General features: G+C 46.5%; 1 protein-coding gene across 1 annotated transcript in view; it reads right to left on the reverse strand.

Moving 5' to 3' along the window:
- Nucleotides 1-17,686, reverse strand: part of SETBP1 (SET binding protein 1) — a 386,267-nt gene extending 368,581 nt beyond the window's left edge. The window contains exon 1 of the mRNA XM_032602887.1: nt 17,571-17,686. The gene's annotated coding sequence lies outside the window, so the exon portion shown is untranslated. The remainder of the gene's footprint in view (nt 1-17,570) is intronic.
- Between the last annotated feature and the right edge of the window lie 2,516 nt (nt 17,687-20,202).

A 20,202-nucleotide genomic window follows, 5' to 3' on the forward strand; every position in this document is an offset into this window, starting at 1 on the left:
AGTTTCTTATATTTAGTAGTATAAATCATTAACTAATTAATATAGAAGACAAAGTTCCAAAACTTGAAACTCAAATAGTAAGAGATCCACAAAAAATGAATATTCAAGGGCTTCCCTGGTGGCGCAGTGGTTGGGAGTTCGCCTGCCGATGCAGGGGACGTGGGTTCGTGCCCTGGTCCGGGAGGATCCCACGTGCCGCGCAGCAGCTGGGCCCGTGAGCCACAGCCACTGGGCCTGCGCGTCCAGAGCCTGTACTCCGCAACGGGAGAGGCCACGGCAGCGAGGGGCCCGCGTACCGCAAAAAAAAAAAAAAGAATATTCAACAATTTTTTTTTCAGTTCTCCTCCAGTCAAGATCCTAAAATACACAATTTAAATACAATCTCTTTCCTCAAGGAGGTTACACTCTTGAAGAACGATTTGAAAAACAAAACAGATTTTTATATAAGGGATAGAAACAAAGGGAAGAGAAAGAGTTTTCCACTTGGGCAAGGTGTAGACTGATAGATAGGAAACTACACAGGAAGTCCTCAAGAGAGCATAGGATATGGCTCTGACCTTGAGGGGCTTCAATAACTGGAGTGGGAAGGAAGACATGGCAAACAGAAGGAACAGCATGAGGCAAGGCCTGGGCAGGAGCACACAGGGTTATGTTCAGGAAAGAAAAAGCTGAGGTTTGGCTAGGAGGTGTGGTACAATGTGGTGACTGGTAAGAGGTATAGCTGGAGATAAAAGGTTACAGCCAGATCATGGACATCACTGAATGGCACGCTAATGAGCTGGATTTTATCTTAAAGGTAATGGGAAGCCATTTACGTAGGGGATGTCAGTAGGGAAGGGGTATTATTAAAGTTATGCTTTAGAAAGATAATTCCGGCATGTGGTGTGAGGGCTGAATTAAGGGAACCTGATATTAGAGGCAGGGGGACCATAAAGAGGCTCGGCTGAAATTCAATTCTTGTTGCAGGAGGACCAAACCAGGGCAGTGCAAGTATAAAAACTAGAGATGAAACAGTAATGCAATTTCAAATAATCCCATCCAGAAGCACATCAATTCCAGACTTTCCCTACTGGTTTACCTTAAGAATTCAGTCTTAGGGCTCATTAGCCAACAAGCTGCATTCCCTATCAAGTCACACCACTCTCCACAGTGGCATTACACACACACAGAGTTCTTTCTGCCTTGATATTTTTGTAGAATATTTTCTTATACCCTCTTCCAACCATGCAGGTGATGCCTGCCATACAACTGGTATTCTCCAAATGTTTGTTGCATGAAGGAATGAATGAGCAAATGAACAAACAGATCCCAAGCCTTCCCACATTTCAAGGTCATGCCCAAGTCTTCACTTCTCCATGGCAACATACTGCAAACTCTGGACCACAGCACTCACTCCTTGGCCTGACTTAACACTGCTCACAGCTGCAGAGCTTGCAACTAAATACTAGTCATACACTGTCTTCTCATTGTTTCAGTACACAACTCTTATTTTCCTTACTCTATTGCAATTCAGGCTCAAGCTGAGACCAAGTGTAGCTGTACAACACTTACATTTGCTTCAGCACCCAGTGCAGGATGGGCACATGGAGGACTTCATGGAGTTCTTTCTGAATGAAAATGAATTAGCCCCTGACAGCTCATCAAAGTCCTATGGTTCAAACTACTCCAACTGTAGCTCCACCCAGGCAGGCGGCCCCTGCACAGTTCACTGTCTATGCCCCTCATGACCACATGCAAGAGAGACACTTTCAAAAGTAAAGAGCAAAGAAACATAACCCGTTTGTTTACTTCACAAGCACACAAGGTTGTTGTTCTCCTTTTGCCTTCTCCCAGCACGTACCTACCACCCCAAATTCACAGTCCATTTTTTGGTGCATCAGAGAGACCACTGTGAGTCCTCTCGTGGCACTACTGCCAACGTGTCCTGTGAGTACACGCACACGTTCACTCAACGCACTCACAGAGGAGGGTGAAAACAAGAGCAAGGTGAAAACGGTTTGCCTTGTCACATTCCAGCAGCCAGCAATGACTCCAGAGGGGGCAGCGCACAATGGACACTCTGTACTGGCTCAGGCTTTCAGGCCAACAAAAGTTAACCCCTCTGTGGCTATTTGCAGGACTTGAAATGAGAGGAGCAGCATAGGAACAATAACGCTTGCTTAGGAAATGACCACTCAGCAGGTTCCAGGAGAATAGAGTGGAGAGGAGAGGGGCTGTGATGTGCTTGGGAAAGAACACTGAGAGAGCAGTCCAAAGACTAGGCCTGCCTTTCACCGACCGTGAGATGCTAGACAAGTCACTCTGAGTCCCTTACTCCATACTTATCCCAGCAATGAACTGAGCAGGGCCAAGGTCTGTTCCATACTCAAGACTGTGTGATTATACACTGCACAGCCATAGACCAAAGTGGGTAGTGTGAGCCTACAGAATTATTTGTCTGAGGGCCCAGGGGAATCCTGCTTGGCTCCATGTGCTTCATGACCCAAATAAGTCCCAGGGAGTAAGTACATCCTCTCTCCTCCATGATCTACAAAATGGAAGTATTATTCCTAGTCTAGAACACATTCACTACCTGCAGCCTTGAGGGAACTCTTACTAATCCTGGAACTTGGTGGAAATGCAAATTCTCAGGCCCCACCTATGGTGGGGCCCAGCACTCTGGCTGGTACCAAGGCCTCCAGGCAGTTCTGATGGGCTTAGGCTTTGCCTATGTGCTTACCCTTACCAACTGACTTGACCAAAGAGCATTACTGCTCTATGTTTAAAGGGAATTCTCCCTTACAGTTTTACTTTTAGTCTCTTAAGAACAGACATCAGCGGCATTTTATTCATCTAAGCAATCCCAATGCCTAGCACAGTACCCAGTGCATAATGGGCACTCAAGAAATGTTGGTTGACTGAATTAATAAATAAACAAACTAGCTTGGGCTGGGCTTCCCAGCATCATCCACCTCTCCCATCTGCTTTGCTTCCAGGGCACATTCAGGCCATCATCACCCTGACCACTGCTTTCCCAAGTGTCAACATGGTGGAACTGATACAGCCCTTGGCATATATAACAGGAGTCAAAAGATGCGGATTCTGGACCTAGTTCTGCCACTTAGGAGCCCTCATAAGCCCTCTTTCAGCCTTGGTGTCTCATCAATGAAATGAGAAAAAATGTCTTCTTGGTCTTCCTCATTAGGTTATAGTTTTTATCTCTTTTTTTTTTTTCTAATGGAACTATATGCTTCTTGTAAATTTTTTTTTAATAGCAAATGCACCTCATAAGGTCTTAAAGGCAAACAATGACAAATACAGGAAGAGTTTGCTGCCTCATTCCTGACCTTTCCCAAACTCCCCCCCAAACTCCTCATCCTCAGCTCCTTACTCTGCAGACCCCATAAGGCTGGACACTTCTTTCATCTTTACATGTAGAAGACACTGAGCTGCCTATACAATCCTCAGGTCAGAACCTTTTCCCTTAAAACTCTGTAGAATGTCTTCTAGCATTTGTAGTAACAGAAGAGAAAATGGAAGCCAGCCTGGTTTTGTTTCCTTTGTCAGTAACTTGTTTCATGCTTTTCTAATTGCAGATTTTTTCTTCACTGTAATAGAATTTTATTAATGACAAAATGAGTAGTGTGGATGTCACTTCTTTTATTTTTCCTGGAATATAGTGTGTCTTTTGGATCTGTAGTGCAGGTTATTTCTAGTTCAGAACCGTTCCCTTCAATTATTCCTTTAGTTATTTCTTCTATTCAGTGGTTCTGGCTTCTAATTTTTTCCTGTAACCTCAGTTTAGAATTCTCATCTCTGTTCTCCATTTCTCTCATTCTCTCTCTCACTGTTTTTTGCACCATGGGAGAGCATTCCTTAATCTAAGGTCCATAACACCAATTTAATTCTGTCTTCCATCCACCCTTTGCCTTTATTGACTTCACTGTGGATGTTTAATTTTGCAATTGCACATTTTGTATCCCTGGAATCTAACCTTATTCATCCTTCTTTCTGTTAATTCTGATGCTTTTTCATCTCAGCATTCTCTCTCCTTGTTACTTTATGTTCCTTTTCCATCGGGGGTCATGCCTCTTCCTGTTGCAGATGTCTGGCAGCTATCTAAAATTCTTATTTTGCTATTGTAGTAAATAATATCACAATACTGTTCTTTTTTCCTTGTTCTGAGTGTTTCTCGCCTAAGGTCTTGTGTTTGATTAGTTCTCTTCACTCACACTCTGAGGAAAAAGCCATGCAGGGCAGTCTTGTCTACAGAGAAAGCACTAGACTGCTACCCTCCAGCCATCCATCCATCCTGAAGTCAGTCAAGTCCTTCTCTCAGAGCTATCGCTATTATCAGTGATCTGGTCACCTCAGTTCCTAGTGAATAGTAACAGTGGTATGTTGGGGCTCATGAGAGCCCACCCATGTGAGTCTCATCCCAGGTCCACTTTCTGTGGTGTCAAGTTGATAGCTTGAAAATTGGCTATGGTAGGAGTGTTTACACCACAAGAATCAGCAAACTTAACAAATCAGGGCTTAGAAACAATCAAGAGAACAGGGTGTTAAGCATTTACACAACTGATAGCAGACATCTACCTACTACTCTTATTTGTGACTAAAAGGGGATTCTTCTGTCAGATTCTTTGCAACTCTGAGGAGCTTAAATCCACAATGTGCACTGTCACATAGACTCTTTATGTCTACCTCAGAACTTTCCTTGAGGAAACATCTCTGCCCAGAAGTCAACGACTCCTCCCAAACCTCCCTCCTCCAGTCTTGCCCATTTGTTCTCTGAAAGCTGTAGACTTTGAAAATATGTATAAAGATGTTAGGGAGAAGACAGTCTTTGGTTGTTTTATCAAAGTTGTCTGTGCAGTAGATCTGATGACTGCCTATTTTTCTTATTGACAGAAATTTGAGTTTCTGATCTTAGGGGAACAAACTGTGTAAAAGGATGGAGTGTAAGCCTACCTGACAACAGATAGCAAAGCAGCTGCATCTTCAACTTAGGTTCATTGGCTACGGTTATAAGAAATCCCTTCTCAGATTCTGGCAAGAGACTGACCATCTGTCTGATTTTGGCTTTGGGGTGGTTGAGCGTTCATCTCCCTATATGTCTTCTGAGGTATTTAGGTGGGGAGTCAGAAGTGGCCTTTTCCTCTTGGGGGACTTTATATGTGTCTGGGATCCTCTTCTGCTCCCTCAAGTTTACACCTCTTCATTACTCAGGCCCAGGTCAAAGGGTACTTCCTGAGCTTCACAAACCACATCAGGACTCCCTGTTTTGTGCCATTAGAGCATAGAGCTTTTCTTTCCTAGCACTTACTATATTTTATAATTAATACTTGTGCCACTCTTGGTTTCAACTCTGCCTGCCCCACTAAATGGGAAGCCCTTGAGGGTACATGCTGTGTTTGTTTAGCTAACCATGGAACCCCCAGGGCCTGGCACAGCTCCTGATCCATGGATCCAAATTATTCACTGTGTGAATGCTGAATGAGAGGCTGTGTCAAAGACCTGCCAGGTGCCATTTGACTCAGATGCCCATGACTCTGAATGTTGTGCCTCTAAAGTCCACATGCTGCAGAAGCATACGGAGTAAAAGCTCCATAAACACGGATAAAGTGATCAGGCAACCCAACCATTACCAGCTCTCAATCAGCGAGGGCAAAGGCAGCTCTGCCACAGCTCTCTGACCCTGCAAACACACCAGTGGTCTCCAGCAGAGAATGAAGAGCAGACTCAGTGGCTTTTTTATATTACATACCTGTGTGGTACATTCCTGATCACAGTTCACCTCCTCCAAGCAGCGTTCTCTGAGTCCTACACCCACCACATTCCCCAGCAGCATCTCTTGAGTGGCAGCTCCCCCAAATCCCACTGATTTGCTTAACTTCATATAATTCCCTAATTCTTCTGGCTGGCCCATCCTTTCTTCTTTCTCTACCTGGTTACCTCTAAGTCATCCTTCAAGAATTGGGTCAAGTTTCACTTCCTTCATGAAGACTGGCTGGGCCTTCCTTTTCTCCTCCTTTCCCCTTGTGTGTACACATGTATACACACACACTTATACACACTCACACTCACACTCACAGGTAGTCTTGCTCTCACTTCCCTGGGCATTCTGCTATCAAAGCATTTGGCAAACTGTATTGCAGTGTTAACAGCTGGGTTTTAAGTGGGTCTCTGCCACAGTTCTGAAGGCAGTGAACATACTCAGTAAGTGTCCAACAGCAAGTGTCCAAGCCACGTTTCCCCTTGAAAGGAGGAACGGAAGCAGCACTGATTTAATGTCGCAGGTTTAGATTTCTTAACCTCTTTTTTCTGTTTAGTAGTAGTGTTCTTGGAAATTACATTTAAACCGTTCAAGTTTCATTTGGAAATTGGGTAATAATCCTACCTCAAGGGCTGTTTTGAGAAGTAACTGAAGATTAAATAAGATATTTATGAAAGATCATGTTGGGATCACCTTAGTGGGCATTCAAAACTTTTGGTAAATTTCATTTACTCCTGTAGTCTGTGTCACCCACACTGGCTTTTGGCTAAATGTTGCCTTTTCTTTGCAGATCCCAAGTAAAGCCCGAGAGTTGGGCATTGGAGACCAACCTCCTCCACCTCCCTTTACAATGGGAAGCACAAACAAGTAGTTTAATTTGTACCTACTAACGTGAGTGTTTTGCTGTTGTCTGACTATCGCTTTCTTCTTCTACCCAGTTTGTCTTGTGGAGGAAATAAGACTTAGTTCAGCCATGAATTCCAGACTCAATTCCCTGCTCTGCCATTCGGAGCTGGGTGAACTTAGGCAAGTTCTTTTTTCTCCCTGGGTCTCCCCATCCTCATTTGTAGAACACGGGAGGTGATGAGGTGAACTCTGTGGCCCTCCAGCTCTGACCTTCTCAGGTGCTGAGCCCTCTCTCCTCAACTTGATGACCAGAAGCCCTTCAAAGACAGAGCTGGTACCTTACACCTCTGCATAGGTTTTACTGGTTCTGCAGGTCTGCTTGGCTGAACCTAACATAAAACTAAGAATCAGTCCCTGTGCCCAGGGATCTCCATGACAGGGAGAGAAGCAGAATCAAATTCCTGAGGCCTGAGGCCGAAAGCACACTGTTAACCAACAGTTCCAGTTCTAGCAGCAAAAACAGTGCCTCCTCTGGGAACCAATAACACAACACAACAGCACGAGCCCTGGGTCTTCGGCCCCGGGGAGAGGTCTCCACAGCACTGGCTAGGCCAATCCTCAAATTTACAGGTGGAGCTCTGGTTTTGGCATAATACCTGTTGCCTGCATTTTTCCACTCAGTCAAGAAAAGCACACACTTGTAGTGCGAGAGGGGGTTAAATACAACAAATGGCCTCTACAGCCATTATCAATTTAATCCAAACAACAGCCCTGTGATGCAGAAGACCCATCCTCATTTTAAAGATGTGGAAATGTAAATGTAAATGTCCAGGAAGGCAAATAATTTGCTCAAGGGCACATGCTACCTGTGCCAGAGCCACAGTCAAATTCAGGCTTATATGATATTCCAAAGTCTGTGCTTTGACTTTTAGATCCTGACGTCTCTAAAACACAAAGTGATGCCAGCTTTTGGCCAAGCACTCCTATAGCTACTTCTATACATAGGAGCTCTAAAACCAGTTTGCCATCTGACTTGCCACATCACTTAAACTCTCTAGGCATCAGTTTTCTCATCGGCCTCCTGATCTCTTCACAGACTCTTCCAAGGAAAAAAGTAAATAATATATGCAGAATAGCACCTAAATAGGTTAAATATGTAGGGTTGGCCTGTAAGAAATAACTGTGATCATAATACTTCTTGTCCAAGTATATTAAAGAAGATCCACATGGTAAAGAAAATGATCCTAACTTTGAAGAGGGAAACAGTATATATTTAAGTTTATTCTTTGATTTAACCCTGAGATGTACCCATTTTTACAGAAAAGAAAACTGAAATTAAGGTATTTGTTGAAATCACAGAGGTAGTTCTGTCTGACTCCAACTGTCATTTGCTTTCCATTGAACCATAATGCCACCAGTCTTTAAATATCCAGCATTAGTAGTCACTTAAACTCTGATCCTCCACCGTACCACGTGTAAACTGGGATGAAAATGGTAGACTTATCTGAGGGCAATGCAGCTAAACTGAATAATCAAACAGATAATAAATTCCCTAGTCATTCTTTCAAGGCCCTTTAATTTTTACCCCACTACCTGTTCAGTCTTAATTCAAATTCCTTGACTTCTCAACTGTCCGATTCAGCAATCGCTTTGCTTATTGTCATCTGAATGTAAAGTGTAATCTGACACTTTCATGTTTGTGCTTCTGCCACAAAGGAGATGCTAGGCATACCAGAGAGTAAACAAATACTGGCTCCATTTCCTGTCCTTTGTGATATTTCTCCTTCAGCTTTCGGGCATGGTCATTTAAATATTGCATTGTTACTTGAAACTTCAATCTCCAATTATGCTTTAAACTCCTGGAAATGAGTACCTGTATCACAGAGCTTTGTTTCCCAGAGTGGCTGATCCCCATTCTGAATGTTTATATGTAGTTTTATTTTTGTCCTAAAGGTGCCTCTTTTGGACTCCAGACTGAAGAGTTGGTGGCTGACAGGACTAGTAGTGGGAAGGACAGTCAGATGTCAGGATTCTCTCCTGTATGGCATGCGTGGAAGTGTTCCTCACACCTACCCTCCTCACATTCTGAAAACTCCAGTCATGGCTCCCATCTCAGCTCAGGGGAGATGTAGCCTTGGCCTATTCCTCACGGGACCCCATCCTGTCTGTTTTGCTGACTGACACTCCACAGAGCCCTACATGACTGTCCTCTGTCGCTGCTCCTCCACTGGTTTTCATGAGTTCCCATGGAGTCTTCCATCAGATTGAGAACAGAGACAACCTCCTCTATCTCTTGAGGTCCCCACAGCACCATCAGAGTCTATCATACTCATGTTTAAATGTGAATGAGCAAACCAAGTTTGCTGAATCAGAAGGTTGAAAAGTTGAGGAGTTTGAATGAAAACTCTGGACAGCTAAGACTGGGTCCAACTTAGCCCTGAATTTTGTCCTTCGCACTGCTGTCAGGAAACCTCAGACCAGCAAGATGCCTGCTATGGGTGACCTGTGCCTCAATATCAGCCAGCTGGACCTTCTGCATCAAGGCCTCCCTGCTCCTACCAGATGCAGTACATGTTCATGATTAGCATTCGTTTCCTTGTGGCAATTCCAAATTCACATTCAAACTCTGTCCCATCTCTGCTACTGTACCCACCAAAAATGTCCCCTTGTTTCAGTTCCACCATCAACCCCAAAACCACCTCCTCCTTGAAGCCTTCCCTGACTGCACTTTATGCCTGATCAACCAAATAGCATAATTCCACGTAGATCATGCTCCCACTTTGGCTTCAGACGGATGCTTTCCTTTTGAGCTAAGCCTGTCTCTCCAGATATACTGTCCATTCTCCAAGGGCAAAAGCCATGTCTCATACCAGACCTTTTTCACCCAACAGTGCCAAGAACAATGGAACAAACTGCAATGCTGAGACCTTAATAAACATATGTGGATCCAAAAACCAACTGTAATCAAGCTCTGGAGTACAAAATAATGAACAGAGAGAAGGCCCACAGGGCTTTCACATCAAATCATCCTTTTTAGTCACCATTATGAATCAATACTTTAAAAAAAAAATCAAAGCTCTCATTGCTCGAATAACAATAGGTCACAGACATACCACCCAACAACTGCAAGGGACTTGCCACCCAGATTTCATTATTTTGCTACAAGCACAACAACTGTGCCCCAACTGCCTCTAATGAGAGTTCTCAGGCCACTGCATTGAATTCATCAAATTCAGCATCTCCAGCAACTACATCTTTCCAGGCCCAAGTTCAAACCCCAAGCAGTTTCTTTCCACTGACAGAACTCTCAATCTTTGGCAGATAAAAGGAATAAAGAAGAAATTGCTTTTTACGGAGTTAGGCTAATTGAGTTCCTTGCCTTTTTTTTTTTTCTATTCCAAGTCCTAGAGTAAAAGTAATTGCAGCATCTCAGTAGCTTGTAGAGCCTTGCTCTTCCTAAATACTCAAGCAGTGTGCTCCTAGGTGACTCAGAATGCCCTCTGAACTCAGGTCAAAACCCAGCTTTTCTGATTCCACCCCAACCCTAATCTCAGAGGCCTCTGGCTTTGGACAAACTGCGGGTCACTCACTTTCATCTCAAAATGCATACAAACCAACTCACTAATTGTTATTGAACACAGGCCATGAAAGGGCAGACTCTGCTGTGGGGACTGAGCAGACATCCAGGGAGCACAGGCACAGCCCTAGCCTTCATGCCCAACAGAATCTACACAAGAAAACAATGCCTAGCCACCGAGATCCATGAGGTCCGAAAGTAACCATGGCAGAGATTCCAAATGCCTATTGGGCACAGGAAGCAGTAGCAAAGCCCAGATAGAGAATATAGTCTAGATATTCCAGAAGCCGTCTTTGTCTGCTTCATTCCCGTTGTCTCAACTCAGTCATTTCACCAAAGGGGGCCAGTTTTCAAAAGATGTAGAGGATCAATCCTTTTCTTCCTTCCACATTATTCACTACAGTACTTCTTCACACTTAGCTCACCATCTCCTCCTCTCCTTTCCGTGTCCCCAAGTCTGGCTCTTTGGTGCTCACTAGGGAGTTTCTCCTGGTCCCAGTTCCCCTTCTGAAGGTAACTCTCATCCACAGCAAACACTTAGCAAAGTTCACTGATCCTCAGTGGGAGTGGTGTGAACAGTTGTTGGGGTGCCAGGAGTTCTGAGCTTTAAGAAACCTTTAAAATTCCCAGCACACTTCTACCTATAGAGTCACAGAATTTCAGAAGGGGCCCTCCCCCCACATCAATCCAAACTCTTTCTCTTTACCATGGCTCAAGCTAAGGAGCAGAAAGGCAGTGCAGCTTGTCCTGTACCACGCGCTGACGGGGAGCCAGCCCAGCCTGCATCCTGCCTCTCAGAAGCCTGTCCCTGGAACTTTCCCCTCTGAGTGCATTTCTCTGCTCAGCCTTCTTTTCCACTGCAGCCAGGCACACTCAGTCACCGAGGAGTGGGAAGTACTTAGACTTAAGTAACAAAGAAGATTGCATGGTTAAGTGCCAAAATGAGTGTGGTGGACAAAAAAATGCAATTGGAATTTTCAGAGAAAGTCAAGAGCTATGTGTGCGAGAGGGGCGAGGAGGCTCTAGTAGGTACTTAATAAATATTTTGATGATTGAATGAATGAGTGAATCAGTGACTGATAGGATGTAACATGCAGTAAAACATTAACTCTTAGGGTTGAGGGAGAAACTGAGAGTGGGCAATTGCCCCTGAAAGATAGCCAAAAGTATAAAAAGCCGTTGACTTAAGTACTTATTATTCACTTTGTCTAAGAGGTCCTCGTTGTGTTGCTTCACCGTGCAGAGCTTTAGTGTATCTTAAACAACATTCACTTTTAATATTCTATCTCTGCATAAATTCTGTGATTCATTCATGCAACAGAAATCATTCATAAGTAGGGCTTTGTGAGGCAAACTCGGCCCCATCCTTCAAGGACTCACAGCCTGGAGAGGTGAGTGACAACGAAGAACAAAGCAGCACGTGCCAGATGCCCGGCAAGTACTTTAGTCCTGAAGGGCTCTGGAGAAGGCAGTGAAGAGCTAAGAGCTGGTCAGGTGTCCGAAGAGGTAGACACTTTGGCTAAAAGGAACCAATAGGGACACCTTCCAGAGAGGAGTCGTTGATACAGAAGGAGCAGAGGTGTGGAGGTGGACAAGTGTACATAGTGCCCAGGGTCAGCAAGGAAATCAGTCTGATGGGAGCAGAGGCCTCTGCATGCTGCATAAAACGGGGTTCACCCAAGAGTGCTGCAAGATGCCTGGTACAGGCTGCTGGACAGGGCAAGCCAGGAATTGTGGGAAAGAGAAAGAGGAGCAATACAGAAGAGTCAGACAGCAAATGGACTGTGAAGAACTTCCCTGATTCGAGAGAACTTGCTGGGTTTGTCGGGACAGATGCAATCTTGCTCTCAGTTCTGTTCTTTAGAGAGGATACAAATTCTGTCTTGAATATCATTTCTCAGCCACTGTGGCTCCCTGATGAAAACTCTCCCCCTTGCACTCGCCACCCATTACCTCTCCTCTCTGTGTGTCTCCATGTCTTTTTCTTTCTCCTTCTCATTCTTAACTCAAAGAGCATTTCCTGAGCACCAATACATCCTTGAGTCAAAATTGCATACTATCTGAGACTCTGAGTCTCAGATGTGTATGCAAAGTAGGCATCCAACAATTCAACTGATTTAAAAATACATATACTGTACACACTTTTTTTCCCCTTTGGTCAACTCAGGAGCACAAAACAACTATTCCCTGACTGTCTTAGAACAAAAGTGGCCTCTACAGGCATTTCTGGTCAAGCCAAGAGGTTACTAACCTCCAAGCGATGGTGACAATAATCCCAGACATCAGTTTCCAGGAGGCAGTGTGGAAATCCTCTCGGAGTTCAATTACTGAAATTAGCTGGTATTATTTAATCTGCAGAACCCCTATGTAGTAGGCAGGGTAAGCATATTTTATCCCTATTTTACTGATTAGTTTACTGAGGCTCAAAGAGGTTAAATAACTTTCCAGGGACATTTAGCTGGGAAATAGTAGGGACAGGATCCAAAGCAGATCTTGTCACTTCAGGTGTGATGCTCTTCACACTTTAACAGAGCCATCTGGTCCCATGTGGGCCACCAACTTGTGTCATTTCAGCAAGTCAGCACATCAATGGCCTCATCTTCTGAAAGGGGATAAAATGCTTTGTAAGCCTCCCTCCTTAGAAAATCAAGGGGGCAGATGTGGTATAAAGATGTTTTTGAAAAGAAAAAAGTGCCATGCATATAAAAAGGAGTATGTTTTGATAGGAAAAGATAAGTTGGGTCAAAGAAACATTTTTCCAAGCTGGCAAAGTTCTGAAACTCTTACCTGCTCTCCATTCATCCCCTCTCCCTTCCCAGCACTTGGAAAGGTAGAAGCCTCTGCCTGCCTGGGGGTTAGCTCAGCTGGCTTTGCCTGTAATTATTTCTCATGGATCTGCAGATCACAATCCATCATCAGCTCCTGGGGAGGGGTAGCTGCTTCCTCCCAAGAGATCCTGTGGACTTCAGGGCTGCTCACATTCTCCATTTGACCCTGGCATTATTTGCTCTGAACTGGATAGGAAGTCAACTGCGGGTTTCCACACCAAAGGCCATTAAAAAAATAATGTTTCCTCAACCTTAGATGGTACTCTCTAAGGGGGTAAAAAACCAACTCTGAAAGGGAAGCTGTTCTGACCCGACTCTGAAAATTCCAGATGTGAAATGTAAGGGCCACTAAGTTGGACTCAGTTATCTAAGGTCACCAGTTTCCCCCAAAACTTCATATTGCCCCAATCTGGTATGTCTAAGGAGGCATGAGAATCTAGTAGTAGGCTAAGTGAAAATGGAAATAAATACTTAAAGCCAAACAAGAATGTAAGTTGGCATCTTTCCCCTGCATTTATGAAGTAGTACACTCTGCGGGCAACTTGGTGTTTACTTTTCTGCACTTAACAAGCCTTTGGCTGCCCAAAGTGTCTGCAACTTCATGGAGAGTTTGTGAAACACCAGGGTTTCCTTTAGAAACAACCCTAAATGAAGCTCACACCTATGGCAATAGGTCTGATGGCTGTACTCCTTATTCAATCCAGACCCAAAACATTTTGGGAAGCTCGCCAGGTTTCACAATATACCATAGGATAGCAATGGAATTGGACTGTTTTGCTCACTTCTTCACAGGAACCCAAGGACCAAGCATAGTGATGTGTGGCCAGGACTCTATAAGCCTCCTTTTCTCAGGGCAGTGCTGCCACCCCTCCAGGACAAGAGCAGCCTCTTGTCTCCACCTCCACCCCCAAATAGACCTCTCCCACACAGTGGGTCTCTAAGCAAACTCGGTAACATTATCTCATTTTTTAAGGCACTGCAACTTCTTACAATGTTAATGTGTTAATAATAATTTACCCCATTCTTCTGGCAGGAGCAAAACTGAAGCAACTTGAAATGCCATCAGCAAAAAATTATTTATTTCCCATTCCTGAGCAGTGAAGAAAACAAGGTTTTGTTTGGCCAGGTCCACTCTTGATAGCTATCTGGTTTCAATTAAAACTTCAAGTCTCCAAGGGAAAAACTGGCATTCTGGGCCGCTGAGGCCCAGCCAAGTTTCAGTGTCTCTACAAGATTTCAGAAAGGAAGTTCCATCCAGCCAGCCACCTCTCATCTTCCTCCTTTTGCATATCATCATATAGAAGCTTCAGAGCAGAGACTAAAGTACAACTAAAAATAATGACCAGGTTGAAAGAACTCTGCCCTCCTAGAGATACATTTTTTGTGCCAGAGAAGTATTGATTCCGCTCCTAATGGAATTGAAAGTCCAGATAACAGCAGAAATGGAATCAAGGATCCAGGGGAAAGTGCCTACCTATTTATTTCTTCCTCAGCAAACTCCTGCCTCTCCCCACTGACCATTTTCAACTAAACTTTCTACAGAGATTCCAAGCACTGTTCTCTCTTTGCCCCCAGCCCTCATTTAGGTCAGGTGATTTACAAACTAGCTTGCCATGAATAATAAATGCACTCACAGGACCAGAAGCCCTCGTGGCACCACCAAAGGGGCTCCTTGGTTCACTCAGGTACCCCCCTAGGACTCCCCTGTGTGAACTCCAGAAATGGGCCTGCCAGCAGTGCCTTCCTATGGGATGTTCTGATGTTAACATACGAAAGATTGGATTACACTCCTTCACTTGGCTACCCCATTCGTGAGCATGTAAGGCAGTTGATAATTTCTCCCAGGCTCTGAGTGGCCCCCTTCGGAACCACATCACTGCCTCTCAGCCACTCCTCCTTATGTTCACTACAAGCCATCCCATCCCCCACCTCCAATTTGTTTATTCCAGTGACACATCTATTTTCCCTGCTAAGGTAGACAAGTCTGTTTCCCTCCTCTGGCTCCCAATAGCATTCACTCACCACCTCCTCCCCCCAGCCCCGCTCAGGTTACTATAGTGGCTAGCAGCTCCCAGAGCCCAGCTCTAACACCAATTCAACTTCCAAAGACTAAGACTTTTATTTCCTTAATGGGGGAGGGGAGATGGTGCGCAAAGCAGCACTTTCTGAGTACCTGGTCTCCTATCTTCTCAGGCTACATATACCCTGGAGTTTGCAAATACTCTGTGTTTAACCATACTCTTCTGATCTGTCCTGGAGCCCTTCTTTGGTAGCAGGCAAAGCAATTAAGTACAGAGGAAAATACTGCATCTTCAGCTTAACTGAAACCTGGGACTTCCAAGTCAGGGCAAAAGATATCACTCCTCCCTCCACTAGTCTTGGGATGGCAGAAACCACAGAAAGCAGGAGAAAGGGGAGGGAGTGACCTGGGATTGTAAACTGGCTACATTTTAAAGTGCTACAAACTTTCTCCTCCCTCACAGGCCCCTGGACAGCTGGCTCCGCCTCCCTATCCCAGCCAGACAACATCCAACTGGGTGTGTGAGGATAACTCTCCCAGACCATCCTGGTCTGGCCCCAGTGTTGCAGATGTGGACTGCATAGAACACCCTTCCTCTCCTCTCCACGTCCTTCTTTCCCAAACGACTCCTGCCCCTCCAAAACACACGAGTGTGTGTGTGCACGCATACACACACGTTTTGAGGATAAGGATGGATTAGGAAGGGCACATCTGATTTACCTGTGTAAACTACAGGAGAGTAAAAGATGGGGCAGGACTGCCAGATAGTTTTGGCAATAGCGACTTTATGAAGTTAGTTTTTGCATAAAACTACAGGAAAAGAAGAAAAACAGGATGAAGAGTAAAGGAATGAAAAGGAAGAGAATAACATAATGTAAGAGGAAAATAAGTAATATTAGTATCTCCATAAATACCATAGACTCCAACTAACTTTAGGAAAAAAGATGTGGATAGTGATGAAGGGGACGGGGAAGCTTGGAAGGAAAAGTAGCTGTGGTAGAATTCCAAAATAAACTGCCCTTTCGGAGGAGAGCTTCTGCAGGGATACAGAGAAACACAAATTGGCCTTTTAGCATTAGATGTCAACCATGAGATTATCAGGACAGTTTATTTGAAGCGGAAACGAATCAGAAATCCTTCCCTGAACAGTCCTCCTAGACCAATATACAAACCCTCAGAAGCCACAGAGACACACATAAAGAATAAATGCAGCATCAAGGGGCAATAAGAACCCGCTCCCCACACTCCCAGCTCCTCTAGCCTCATCTCATACTTCCAACTGCACAACTTTCCGATCTCCAAAGAAAATACTTCCAGTTGGATCCTATTTCAGAATTGTAACTGGTGTGGGTTGTGATAGGAGGGGTGTGTGCAGCCTGTAGGGGATGGGGACTGGAAGACAGCATTTCGGTAGTTCCTTATTTTTGTAGAGCCAGCATGCTCTACCGATCAGAAATTGCTATTACCCAACAATGCTTCCATCACAAATACACACCAAAAACAGCATCAGCGTTATCACCATCTTGCTAAAGATCTGCCCAGTCCAGTTTACCTGACTTTGTCTCTGTGGAACTTCTACAGTATTTTAGTCAAAGAGATAATCGTTTGAAAGACAAAAACAATAAATCGATACTGAAGTGTTCCCTTTCAAGAGTTATTTCCCACTGGAAACCACCGAACAGGGAAGCCTGTCGTTAATTCCCAAGACCACGGCTCCTCTAGAAACACACACAATGCGTGCTTTCAAAAAAGGCATTCGTCTGCTTTTAAGGGAATTCCTGTCTTTTCAGAGTCCCCAAACCGGAGAGCACGAGAAAGAGACTCAGATCCATTGATTAAGATTTTAAGAAAAAGACTAACACAGACCCACGACGCAAGCACACACCAACCTTCGCCGGCTGGACCACTTCTTCCCTGTTCTTCTTTCTATTAACGACACGTTAGATTCTGATACATTCCCCCCCACCCCCCCAAAAAAAAATCTAACTAGATACAATGTAGCTCTCTAGCTCCACTTAACCTGCAAGTTACAAAGAGAGAGAGAAAAAAATATCCTGCCGCCTTCCCACCCCTTTCCCTCCCCCCTCCCCCTCTCTAGTCCACTCCGCCAACGCCAAACCCGCCAGCCCCGGCAGTCAGCGGCCGGACTGAAGGAGGGTGCAAAAGACGTGGGGAAGGAGAAGGCCGGGGTCGGGGGCGGTGGGGGGGGGGGGTGCGGATCAGATTAGGCCAAACTCAATAAGGTCCCAGACCTCCAGCCCAACGCCGCCACCAACGAGTCACTTCAAATGAGCCAGCATCTCTGCCCACCGCCGGCGGGCCGTAATCGCGCCCATCCTCGGCAGCCTCGCTGGGACCGGCATCCCGCCCCTTCGGCCCGGTCTCCCCCTTCCCATCGGTGCAAAGTCAAAGCCCCGGCGAGGCAGCTTTAACTTTTTCATGCAGGGAACACACACCGCCCCCGACCCCGAGCGTGCGGCGGCCCGCGGCGTGGCTGGAGGCTGGGCGCCGGGCTCCCGGGCCAAGGTCGCCGCGCGTGCTCACCCACGTCCCGGCGACTCCGGCTCCGCTGGCCCCGGCGCTCGCTCAGATCCCGGCTCCCGTCGCTCGCCCGAGCCCCCGAAGGTGCTGCTGCGGCAACTCCATGGCGATGAGCATCTGTCACACGGCGAGCCGCGGGCTGGCCACCCTCGCTCGGGGGGCGCCGGGGCCCCCGGGCGCCCGGAGGCGGAGGCGAGCGGCGGGCGCCCCGGCCGGCCCCGCGCTTCCCGCCCGGCGCTGCCGCCTGCGCCGCGCCACCGATTTACGGAGAGAGATATCAAGGGGGAAAATGGCGTCTCCGGAGCCCGAGGAGTCCTGGAGTAATCACATTCACACACACACGCCCGCACGCACACACTCGCACACCGCGCGCCGCGGGCCTGGCTAATTTTAGCAGGAGCCCCCCCACCCCCCAAATTATATATATCCCAGTCTCTCCAATCAATGCTATTTTTTTTTCTTTTCTTCAAAGGATGGATTGGAGCCTTAAAAAATGTTGCCGGGTTCGGGCTCGCAGGAGGCGGCGCGCGGAGGGCGAGGGCGCTTTTGCTGAGCTGTGCAGTTCGGTCCGCGGCGCCCGGCGGCCCAGCCCGCCAGCCTGTCCGCCCGCGGTCGCTAGTGCTGCCGCCGCCGCCGCCGCCGCCGCTCCATGGCCGCGCCCGACCCGCGCCCCCGCCGCGTCCCCTCGCCACCCGCCCGCGTCCCCGGCGAGCGCTGGAGTGGGGTCGGGCCCGAGTGGCTGCCTCCCGCGCCCTCTCCCGAGTCCCGGAGTCCTAGTGAAAGGAAGGGGGAGGGCGCGGGCGGGGGAGGGGGAGGATCGGAGCGGCAGCGCGGCGGAGCCGAACGGGGACAGCCACCCCGCGATCTGCCTCGGAGGGGATGCGGGAACCCACACCGCTCGAACAGCAGATCGGGGGCCGCTTCCCCGACTTGAGCCGGGGGAGGCACAGCCAGTAACAGGCGAGCGACCTCTCCCTTCACCCTCCTGCAATGAATTTCTGTGAATTTCGATCAATTGGAGGGAGTGGGGCTTGTGCCCGGGGAGAAGGAAAACACTTCGTGGAGGCGGACCGGGGACCCCTCGCCGCCCTCGCGCCCCTCCCGCTCCCCTACGCCCTCGAGGCCCAGTGGCTCTGCGCGCCGGAGTCCGCCGCGGAGACTGGGCTGCCGCGGGGACCGCCGCGGGCTCGGCACCGGCTCCCGGGCTCAACACTGCCACTATCTGACACAACAGGAGCAGTGTTGGGGGAACTGCGCGCCGAGGCGCGAGATGTGATAGGCTCTGAAACTGGGTGCATTTTTTTAACCTGGTAATTACATTTCAGGGGGTTATATTTTTGTTAAGCGACATGTATGCATTCAGACGCTTGTGTGCATTTTCTCGTTATTCACCAAAATTCGACAGTTGATGAGGGGAAAGACACTGAGAGATGACGTTGGCGTGCAATTCTCTATTAAGGATGGTGAAAAGAATAAGGTGGAATGTCTTCAGTTCATACAAAATATAGTGGTATTTTAATCTCTTTGACTATTTGTATTGGGGCTGCAAAAGTGGACCTATTCAGGCCACTCAGTTGCAACCCCAGGCAACTGAGGAATGTAACCCCTCAGGGGTGTTTCTACATTATAGGACAGATAGGGATTCAGGAAGGTTTGCAAGTGGTTTTGCTTAAAGACCTTGTGTAGAGTTTACTCAAAACTCGGATTGTGAGAGAACTCCTGCTTACCACGTTTTATATTGAGAGTTCTGGGACTTTGGATTGAGGAATGATTTGGTAGTGATTGGGAATGACCCCCACCAACCACATCAGCCACTGAAGACCTGGGTCGCTTGCTCGTGTGAATTGTCACAGAGCTTCTTCACTCTCATCACTCTTTTCACAGACCCCGTAACTCCCATCCTGGTCCATGTCCCTGGATCAGGTTCAGTCTGATTCTGAAAAGATCACTGACCAAAGTGCCCTTACTGTCTTCTTTTTTTCAAAGAAATGTTCTGATTGGCCAAAAACGTTTCCTCTGTTACTCATCACTGCAAGACCTCTGTTAGAGCAATGTTTCAATAGGTCTTCTCTTACCCCTATACTGGAGTACTGTTTTTATTAGTGGAAAGGTAATGCTTAATTAGAAAAGAAAATCAGCAGGACATATGAACTGATAATAGAAATAAAGATCTAGGCACAAAATTTGATGTCACAAACAAAGATTCTGTGCAATCAGATGACCTTTGCCTGATTCCTTCTGTACCTAGATTTCTGAAATCCTATACCAAAGCCCACAGAGGACTAAGATAGCATGTGGGTTTTTGCCTACACTTTCCAAATGGAGAAACTGAGCTCCAGAAATCAGAAGGGTGTGCCCATGAGCATATGGCTGGCTGGTGTCATCTGAGCCAGAACTAAAGCTTGTTGCCCAAGTCCTTTCCCTTCTTAACCTTAGCATATTTACAGGGTCTTGCATACTGTGTTGTGTTTCTTTGAAGAGCAGCTCAGAGAGCACATGGCATATTAAAAATTCACTATAATAGATGGTAAGTCTACAGCATTATGGTGCAGTAAAAGTTTACCTGAGAGATCACTTAGTCAAACCCCATCATCTTAAAATTGAGGAAACAGAGACAGAGATGCAGTGGACTGCT

This window comes from Phocoena sinus, chromosome 14 (assembly GCF_008692025.1).
Source record: "Phocoena sinus isolate mPhoSin1 chromosome 14, mPhoSin1.pri, whole genome shotgun sequence".
Taxonomy (NCBI): domain Eukaryota; kingdom Metazoa; phylum Chordata; class Mammalia; order Artiodactyla; family Phocoenidae; genus Phocoena; species Phocoena sinus.